Source organism: Mus musculus, chromosome 13, assembly GCF_000001635.26.
Source record: "Mus musculus strain C57BL/6J chromosome 13, GRCm38.p6 C57BL/6J".
Lineage (NCBI taxonomy): Eukaryota > Metazoa > Chordata > Mammalia > Rodentia > Muridae > Mus > Mus musculus.
Genome location: NC_000079.6, coordinates 13,223,305 through 13,234,001, shown reverse-complemented (window position 1 = coordinate 13,234,001; position 10,697 = coordinate 13,223,305). Strand labels below are relative to the sequence as shown.

The window sequence follows — 10,697 nt, the reverse complement described above, 5'->3', positions numbered from 1 at the left end:
TAACTGCATTCACGATCAACACTCACACTCAAAAAATTTAAACAAAAAGGGGGATTCCTGTAAGGCCATGTGGAAGGGACAGTTTTACATGGTTCCCACCCCTGAAACAGAGCCATCAGGCCATGGGTCTCCATGAGTGTTGATGGTTGCTAGGCATGAGGCTTGTGTGTGTGTGTTCATGTTCTTCCTTTGTGAAATATTCTCCCAGCCAAGGTTATTGGGAGACATTTTGACTCCCAATAACCATGATAATCAGAGGCAATACAAGTCCTAAAAAAGGGGGTATATCTATGTCCTCAGCATAAATGGTAAACACTGTGAACTTCAGAACAACCCTTAAGGGAGTGTGAAACATAAGTTCAAAACATATAATTTCTTAACTATGCAAAATGTAAGGATGCAATATAAATTATAAAGGAGCTTAATGGAGACCAGAGACAGCTGCACTGTGTACCATCTAGTCAGAAAGATAAAAAGGCAGGCAGATACAAAGGTAGGTATATTTCTGAGTTCAAGGTCAGCATGGGAAAGAACTAGTTTGGGCCAGGCATGTTAAGATTCGTTATTTCAGGATGGGATCCCACTCAGCTAAACTTATTGTCTCTGCTTACAAAGGCAGGCAGACCTCTGAATTTTTTTTTTGCAATGTTAAAAAAAAAGAATGTGCTTGCTGTCCTTTTCTGAGAATCAGGGGTCTGGGGTCACAGAATGTTGACTTGTCTAAGTGAGGATGCTTCAGTGGCATTTAGAAGGGGGAAGAAAATAATTATGGAATGCAGAGAGAGGTTATGGTAATTATGGGACCTGGGTGGGAAAGGGGAAAGGGGGAACAGGATAAGGTATGGGGGAGCAGGAGAGCAGTCCAGAGGGCCATCAGAATGAACAGAAATATGCGGCTTCAGGGGGTGGAAGACTGGGAGATCTTCTAGAAAATACCAGAGATCAGGGAGGTGAGAGACTCTCAGGACTCAATGAGGGTGACCTTAGCCAAAATGCCCAACAGTGGGGAAAAGGAACTTGAAGAGCCTACCTCGGGGACTCGCGTCGCGGCTGTGGAGACTAGAAGGAGGACTCCGGATCCGGCTCGGCGCTCGCCCTCGCTCGCCATGGAGAAGACCGAGCTGATCCAGAAGGCCAAGCTGGCCGAGCAGGCCGAGCGCTACGACGACATGGCCACCTGCATGAAAGCCGTGACGGAGCAGGGCGCCGAGCTGTCCAACGAGGAGCGCAACCTGCTGTCGGTGGCCTACAAAAACGTGGTAGGGGGCCGCAGGTCCGCCTGGAGGGTCATCTCGAGCATTGAGCAGAAGACCGACACCTCTGACAAGAAGTTGCAGCTGATCAAGGACTATCGGGAGAAAGTGGAGTCGGAGCTGAGGTCCATCTGCACCACGGTCCTGGAATTGTTGGATAAGTATTTAATAGCCAATGCAACTAATCCAGAGAGTAAGGTCTTCTATCTGAAAATGAAGGGAGATTATTTCCGGTATCTTGCTGAAGTAGCTTGTGGCGATGATCAAAAACAAACAATAGAAAATTCCCAAGGAGCCTACCAAGAGGCGTTTGATATAAGCAAGAAGGAGATGCAGCCTACGCATCCAATCCGCCTGGGGCTGGCTCTTAACTTTTCTGTATTTTACTATGAGATCCTTAATAATCCAGAGCTTGCCTGCACACTGGCTAAAACGGCTTTTGATGAGGCCATCGCAGAGCTCGATACACTGAACGAAGACTCCTACAAAGACAGCACCCTCATCATGCAGTTGCTTAGAGACAACTTAACATTATGGACATCAGACAGTGCAGGAGAAGAATGTGATGCAGCAGAGGGGGCCGAAAACTAAAGGCATCCAGGGCACCAACCTCCTTCCCCTCAAGAAAACCTTTTTACATCTCCATTCCTTATTCCACTTGGATTTCCTCTAGCAAGGAAGCCCATTCGTGTGTATGGGATCAACTGTTTATATAGTCTTTTCACACTGCAGCTTTGGGAAAACTCCATCCCTTGGTTTGTGTTATCTCCGCCTTCCTGGTGTGCAGTTACTGCTGTAGAAAAGTATCAATAGCTTCATTTCATAGAAACACGAGTAACTTCCAGACACTTGTGTAGAGGAGTGACAGCACACTTGGTATTTAAGTAATCTGAACCAGTTCTACAAGTGACTGTGTTTTGTATTACTGCGAAGATATGGAAAATGTAGTGCATTACAATTTAAAGTAATTGTAATAATAACGTCTTGATTTCTACATTCCTTTTCTGAACCTTCTTGGGGGTTTCCTTTCAGAAGCAACTTTTCCATGCTCTTACTACAAATTCCTTTTTAGTAGGAATCCAGAAGTGTTAGATTGAATGGGAAAGCGCTTAATGCATCCGGGCTTGGGGTCACAGATCGAAATGTCTCCTGTGTCACATATTCTGGAGGTTACATCTTTCTGTGACAACAGGGAGTTTCCTTATGCATTCTTCATTTGCTGCTGTTTAAGTTGACAACTTCCTTCCCAATAAAAATTCACTTACAAAAAAAAAAAAAAAAAAAAAAAAAAAAGAAGAGCCTACCTCCAATAGATGGGCAGGGCCTCAAGTTAGAGGGATAGAGTTACCAAACCACAGTCAGAAATTTTGACCCAGAATTGTTTCTGTCTAAAATAACTGAAGGATCAAAAATAAAGAGATTGAAGGAAAGGCAGTCTAGTGACTGGCACAACTTGTGATCCATCCAAGGGAAGGGAGGGGCACCAAGGCCTGACACTTACTGATGCTATGTTCTGCCCTAGGCTCAGTGACCTATATTGCCTCTGAGTTTTGGTTCCATTAACAGGATGGTATATGGGTTCCACCTTATGGATATGGCCTGAAAAGCAGTAAAAAATGGCTGGTTTCTCTCATATCATTTGGGTCACTATTGCATTAGAGGGTATATCTTGCAGGCAGGTTGTAATTGTAGCTTATATGGTTCATATCTGGGTAAGACTGAAGTTTATTTTCTTATTTGTAGAATCTGTAACAACTTGCAGCACTGTTCATGCTAATCAGAAGTGAAGCTTAGAGTTGAGCTAGAGCTCAACTTCCCCATGGTCTATGATATAGTTATGTGTTATCTTAAAACATAGGGTCGCCTATCAGGTTGAAATGGGTAACCATTATCACTTTCAATATCCTGCTATTTTTGAGGAGGTCTATAGAACCCTTTGGCCAGTAACTCAACAAGATGTAACCTCTTCCTGGTAGTGAGTGCTTCCATTTAAAATAAATATATGTACAAGAATTTTACAGTGATGGGTTTCTCTATGGCCATTCAAATGGCTTTAGTGTTAGATATTTCTTCCCATACTTCTCCCTCTACCTTCCTCCCTTTCTAATTTCCCATTTACCTCTTTTCTTCCTTGAAAGATCCCCTATACCCGCTTTGCCACTTACTAGCTACCTAACCTGTAAGTACGATAAATGAGACACACATAAAGCAAGGTTAAACTCTAATATACACATAGAAGAGAAAACATGCATTATTTTTATATTTGGACCTGTGGTACATCTCTTAGGATGTTTGTTTTTAGTTCTATTCATTTACCTATAAGTTTCTTACTTTTATTTTTCTTAACTTGAATAAGAATCCATTGCATGGCCTGGCATGGTGGTGCACGCCTTTGATCCCAGCACTTGCGAGGCAGAGGCAGGCAGATTTCTGAGTTTGAGGCCAGCCTGTTCTACAGAGTGAGTTCCAGGACAGCCAGGGCTATACAGAGAAACCCTGTCTCAAAAAACAACAAAAAACCAACCAACCAAACAAAACAAACAAAAACAAAACAAACAAACAAAAAGAATCCATTGCATGAATGTACCCCAGTTTCATGTGCATTAATCATTAATGGACATCTAGGCCTTTTCCAATTTCTGGATAGTAGGAGTAAAGCAATGATGATTTTGCATGAGTAATTGTCTTTTTAGTAAGATGTAGACTCCTTTGTGTATACTCTCAAGAGTGGTATTGCTGAATCTTTTGTTAATTCAATTTTCAGCTTTTTAAGGAACCTGTGCTATGACTTCCACAGTTGCTGTAGCAGTTTCTACTTCCACCATCAATGAACCCCATTTTCAATTGGGCTATATATTTTATTAATGTGTAACTCTTTGATTTCTTTTTATATTGTAAATACTAACCTATCCCATTTTGTAAGCATCCTTTTCTCTAGAATGTTGGTCCTTTGCTGAGCAGAGTGTTTTATGTTTGACCACTGTTTAAGAATAGAACTGGCTGGGCATGGTGGCACACGCCTTTAATCCCAGCACGCAGGAGGCAGAGGCAGGCGGATTTCTGAGTTCGAGGTCAGCCTGGTCTACAAAGTGAGTTCCAGGACAGCCAGGGCTACACAGAGAAACCCTGTCTCAAAAAACCAAAAACAAAAAAAACCAACCAACCAACCAACCAAACAACAAAAACAACAACAACAACAACAAAAGAATAAAAGGAATAGAACTGCTTGATTTATTTGAACCTAAAATAAACTAAGCTCCCTTTCATTGGATTTTTACTTTCATTCATAAATTCATCTTGCCATAAATTCTTGTGCCTCTTTGAGGCTTCTTCTTCATTGTCTCAGATTTATAACAATGTGCTGGTATCCCCAAGTATTCTTTATACCTATCTCAATCAATAATTATTGGTTTGGGATTCTTTCTGTTTCCAACACCTTCTACTGGTCCAACTTTGAATACCATGTTGATATAATTATATTCCAGTTGTAGCCAATTTGCTTTCTTGAACTGAAATACAACACTTTTTTGTTTTGTAACAGAATATACAAAGATTCTCAGAGTGACATACAGCTTAGAGATCTCTATAAACACACATTACTGGTGCCATAGTTTCATCTTTACTATCTGTACAATATTTTGCACATCATGAAGCAGGAAGCCCCTAAAATAAGGAGATTATTTCCCAATTTTTATATTGCTTTATATATGTTGAAATCTCAGCTTTCTCTGTGCATCACTTTTCTATGACATCATCACTAAATTAAAGAGTAGTAAAAAAAAAGGCTGGACCTCTTGGTAGTGTTCCTGATTTTAGAATATTTGTTGTTAGATTTTTCTTTATTGAAAATAGATTTTTTTCTCATACAATATATCCCATCCACAATTTCCCATCCCTCTACTCCTCCCAGCTTCCAACACTTACCCTACTCTCCAGTTTCACTCCCCTTTAATTTTCCTCTTCAGATAAGAATAGGCCTCTAAGAATCTACAGCCAAATAAGACAAAGCAAGATTCAATAGAACAAGGCAAAAGCCCTCAAATTGAGGCTGGATTAGGCAATCTAAGAGGAGAAAAATAACCTGTTTGTTTGTTTGTTTATTTGTTCGTTTAATTTATTTACATTCCAAATGTTGCCCCCTTCCCAATCCTTTCCCCAAAAGTTTTTCACCCCATCCCCCATCCTCTTTACCTCTAAGAGGGTGCTTTCCACCCCATCTGTCCACCACTCTTACCCAACCATGCACCCCCAACTCACCCCTCCTCAAATCCCCCTTCCCTGAGGCATCAAGTCTTGATAAGATTAGGCACATCCTCTCCCACTAAGGCCAGAAAAGGCAGTCTTATGCTACATATGAACCAGGGGCCACGGACCAGTCCAGGTATGCTATTTGGCTAGTGGTTTAGTATCTGGGAGGTCCCAAGGTTCCAGATTAGTTGAGACTATCAGTCTTCCTATGGGGTTGCTCTCCCCTTCAGCTCCTTCAATCCTTTCCCTAATTCTTCCATAGGGTTCCCCTATCGTAATCCAGTGGTTGTCTGTAAGTATCTGCATCTGTCTCAGTAAGTTGCTGGTAGAGTTTCTCAGAGGACAGTAATGCTAGGCTCCTATCTGCAAGCAAAACATGCCATCAGTAATAGTGTCAGGATTTGGTGCCTGTCCATGGGATAAATCCCAAGTTGGTCTGGTCACAGGATGGCTTTGAGGAAAAGAATCCTAAAAGTAGTCAAATTATCAAAAATGAACCTGCATGTACTGGAAGAAGTCCAACAAAAACATTGAGCTAACTAAGCCAACAGTTATAACATATACACAAATGATCTGGTACTAGTCTTTTTTGATGCAAGAAGGCTATGGGAAGAGAAATCTGGACACCAATCCTGCCACACACCTCTCGACTTACAAGTCTTGCATGTAAGATGTGCTAAGACAATGATGGCATAGAATTTGTTTAAGTGGCCAACTGTCGCTTGTCTCGACCAGCAAGAGCGACATGACCACCAGTCCTTCTAACAGCAGTTTATTCAGCAAACTTCAGTCTTCATCTTTCTTCTTTCTCTTCATCTATACCTCCCCCGAACCCAAGGCCTCTCACTCTTATATACTCTCAGCCCCATCCACTCACAGCAGGCTACGTCACCTCACCAGGTACGCAGCTTCAGCTAATCAGGGCAGCAGGGGCATATCTCCACCAAAATGGATTCACCAGTATCCTGGTACACCTGCACAGCTCTCATGATGGTTGTGGCTCATATTCAGGTGAAGAAGTCAGATGCAAGTCATAAGACTTAGCTGCAGTCCCTGGCACCTTCTTGGGACTGCTGCCACACCTGCTCCTCACAGCCAACTAATGTTTTGTTTAACTTGAGGCCCATTGCTCAATAGGGAGCCAATGTCCTACACTGTCTGAGCGCTCAGAACTTAGGGTAGATTAAAAAACAACAGGCAAAAAAATCAGTTAAATGTTTCTTAAAGATATTCTGCTATACTCATAAACCTGTGCATTGGCCAATCATATCAGAAAAATTTCCTTTGGGAGTAGATGGAAATTGTTACAGAGACACCCCTCCCCCAAGTCAGACATTATACAGAGAGAGTCTAAAATGAAGGTTTTCATCATATCCCTCTTCTTAGAGATCAGGGTACCCTGATGAATATAGAAGAAATGTTGAAAACACTGTGTCAGAGGAGAACATGGCCAACCTAATCAAGGCTCACATTGACTCACAGTGAGTGAAATAGCAAGCAAGGGGTCTGTAGTCTGTTTTTCATCATTTATCATCATGCTGTCTAAATATACTTCTTGTATTTCTAATATACATCTTTTGCTGTGTTATATTTGTATCTCTCCTCTCCTAATGTTATAAGTGTTTTTTCCTTTATTTACATTTCAAATGTTATCCCCTTTCCTACTTTCCTCTCCAAAAATCCCCTATCCCCTTTCCCCTCCCCCTGCTCCCCAACCCACCCACTCCTACTTACTGGCCCTGGAATTCCCCTATATTGGGGGCATAGAACCTTCACAAGACCAAAGGCCTCTCCTCCCATTGGTGACTGACTAGGCTACATATGCGGCTAGAGATACAAAACCCACCATGTGTTTTCTCTGATTGGTGGTTTAGTTCCAGGGAGCTCTGGGGTTACTGGTTAGTTCATGTTGTTGTTCCTCCTAGGGGGCTGCAAACCCCTTCAGCTCCTTGAGTACTTTCTCTAGCTCCTTCGCTGGGGACCCTGTGCTCAGTCCAATGGATGACTATGAGCAACCACTTATGTGTTTGCCAGGCATTGGCAGAGCCTCTCAGGGGACAGCTATATCAGGCTCCTGTCAAAAAAATCTTGTTGGCATCTGCAATAGTGTCTGGGTTTGGTGGTTGTTTATGGGATGGGTGCCCAGGTGGGTTAGTCTCTAGATGGTCATTGCTTCAGTCTCTTCTCAGAATTTATTTCTGGAACATTGTCTCTGTAACTTTGTCTTTGTAATGAAACTCAGCTGTTTTCATTTCCTGGTTACTGTGACTAGTACAAACAGCAAACATGGATGCCGCCCTGTGGAGTTATAACAAACATAAGCGCTAATTAAGTGAATGACATCCCATATGATTTGGGCAACAAGGAGAAGGCTTGTGGATTTGAGAATATTCGACCACACCTAAGGGTATCCTGTATGCCTTTTCTTTTTCCCCAGTCCAAGGAGTTTAGGTTCACTTAAGAATGCAGCTTTCCGGCTATTATAAATAAGGCTGCTATGAACATAGTGGAGCATGAGTCCTTCTTACCGGTTGGGACATCTTCTGGATATATGCCCAGGAGAGGTGCTGGAAAGAACCCAGATGCACCTCAACAGAGGAATGGATACAAAAAAATGTGGTACATTTACACACTGGAGTACTACACAGCTATTAAAAAGAATGAATTTATGAAATTCCTAGGCACATGGATGGACCTGGAGGGCATCATCCTGATTGAGGTAACACAATCACAAAAGAACTCAAATGATATGTACTCACTGATAAGTGGATATTAGCCCAGAAACTTAGTATACCCGAGATATAAGATACAATTTGCAAAACACATGAAACTGAAGAAGAACGAAGACCAAAGTGTGAATACTTTGCCCCTTCTTAGAATTGGAAACAATCACCCATGGAAGGAGTTACAGAGACAAAGTTTGGAGCTGAGACAAAAGGATGGACCATCTAGAGACTGCCATATCCAGGGATCCATCCCAAAATTAGCCTCCAAACGATGACACCATTGCATACACTAGCAAGTGTTGGCTGAAAGGACCCTGATATAGCTGACTCTTGTGAGACTATGCCGGGGCCTAGCAAACACAGAAGTGGATGCTCACAGTCAGTTATTGGGTGGAGCACAGGGCCCCCAATGGAGGAGCTAGAGAAAGTATCCAAGGAGCTAAAGAGATCTGCAACCCTGTAGGTGCAACAACATTATGAACTACCCAGTACTCTGGAGCTCTTGATTCTAGCTGCATATGTATCAAAAGATGGCCTAGTAGGCCATCACTGGAAAGAGAGGCCCATTGGACATGCAAACTTTATATGCTCCAGTACAGGGGAACGCCAGGGCCAAAAAATGGGAATGGGTGGGTAGGGAAGTAGGGGGGGAGGGTGTGGGGGACTTTTGGGATAGCATTGGAAATGTAATTGAAGAAAATACGTAATAAAAAATATTTTAAAAAAAGAATGCAGGTTTCCATCTCTGCATTCTTGAGTAAGTTCTTGGGTCTGTTCTACAGAATTATTTCCAGGGAGCCATGAGCACTCTGGATCTGCTCTGCTCCTCATGAGCTCTGTGTTCCCTGATGCAGGGGGATTATCTGAAAGCCAAGCTTCTCACCCAGGAAGTGGAGCTGAAGCAGAAGAATGAAGATACAGACAAGCTGATTCAGGTGGTGGGTGTGGAGACCAGAAAAGTGAGCAGAGAGAAAGGCATTGCTGATGAAAAGGAGCAGAAGGTGTCCCTGATCGTGCTGGAGGTACAGCAGAAACAGAAAGACTGTGAGGAGGACCAGGATAAAGCCAAGCCAGCCCTTATTGCAGTGTAGGCAGCCCTCAACACTCTCAACAATGTAGGAAGTCAAGCAGACTCTCCCCTCTCCCCTCTCCATGTGTATTTTGTTCCCCCTTCTAAGAAGGATCAAAGTATCCACACTTTGGTCTTCCTTCTTCTTGAATTTCATGTGTTTTGCAAATTGTACCTTGGGTATTCTGAGCTTTTGGGCTAATATCCACTTATCAGTGAGTGCATATCATATGTGATCTTTTGTGATTGGGTTACCTCACTCACGGTTATATCCTCCAGATCCATCCATTTGTCTAAGAATTATATACTATATATTTTCATAAATTCATTGTTTTTAACAGCTGCATTGTACTCCATTGTGTAAATGTATCACATTTTCTGTACTCATTCCTCTCTTGAGGGACATCTGGGTTCTTTCCAGCTTCTGGCTATTATAATTCCAATTCTCCTCAAACTATTCTACAAAATAAAAATAGAAGTATTCTACCCAATTCTTTCTATGAAGCCACAATTACTCTGATACTTAAACCACAAAACGACCCAACAAAGATAGAAAATTTCAGACCAATTTCCCTTATGAATATCGATGCAAAAATACTCAATAGAATTCCCACAAACCGAATCCAAGAACACATCAAAACGATCATCCATCAAGACCAATTAGGCTTCATCTCAGGCATGCAGAGATGGTTCAATATACATAAATCAATCAATGTAATCTACTATATAAACAAATTCAAAGACAAAAACCATATGATCATCTCATTAGCTGCTGAGAAAGCATTTGACAAAATCCAACACCCATTCATGATAAAAGTCTTGGAAAGATCAAGAATTCAAGGCCCATACCTAAACATAGTAAAAGCATTATACAGCAAACCAACATCAAAGTAAATGGAGAGAAGCTGTAAGCAATTCCACTAAAATCAGAGACTAGACAGGGCTGCCCACTCTCTACCTCTCTATTCAATATAGTACTTGAAGTCCTAGCCAGAGCAATTCGACAACAAAAGGAGATCAAAGCAATACAAACTGGAAAGGAAAAATTCAAAATATCACTATTTGTCCATGATATGATAGTATATATAAGTGACCCCAAAAATTCCACCAGAGAACTCCTAAACCTGATAAACAACTTCAGTGAAGTAGCTGGATATAAAATTAACTCAAACAAACCAGTGGCCTTTCTCTACACAAAGGATAAACAGGCTGAGAAAGAAATTAGGGAAACAACAACCTTCATAATAGTCATAAGTAATGTTAAATACCTTGGTGTGAACATTTTCTAAGGAACATTTAACATATCTCAAGACAATCATGTGATTTGTTTCTTTGATTATTTTTTTCTAATGATAAATTTTATTGATCCATGATTTGAATGACCCTTGCATGTTTCCAGTG

The 10,697-nt window shown here is 41.6% G+C and overlaps 1 pseudogene across 1 annotated transcript; it reads left to right on the top strand.

Annotated features, from left to right (window-relative positions):
- The first annotated feature begins 1,026 nt into the window (after positions 1–1,026).
- Gm2423 lies at positions 1,027–2,509 on the top strand (annotated as a pseudogene). Its single transcript, XR_873139.2, has one exon. The product of XR_873139.2 is annotated as a predicted gene 2423 (transcript).
- The last annotated feature ends 8,188 nt before the right edge of the window (positions 2,510–10,697 follow it).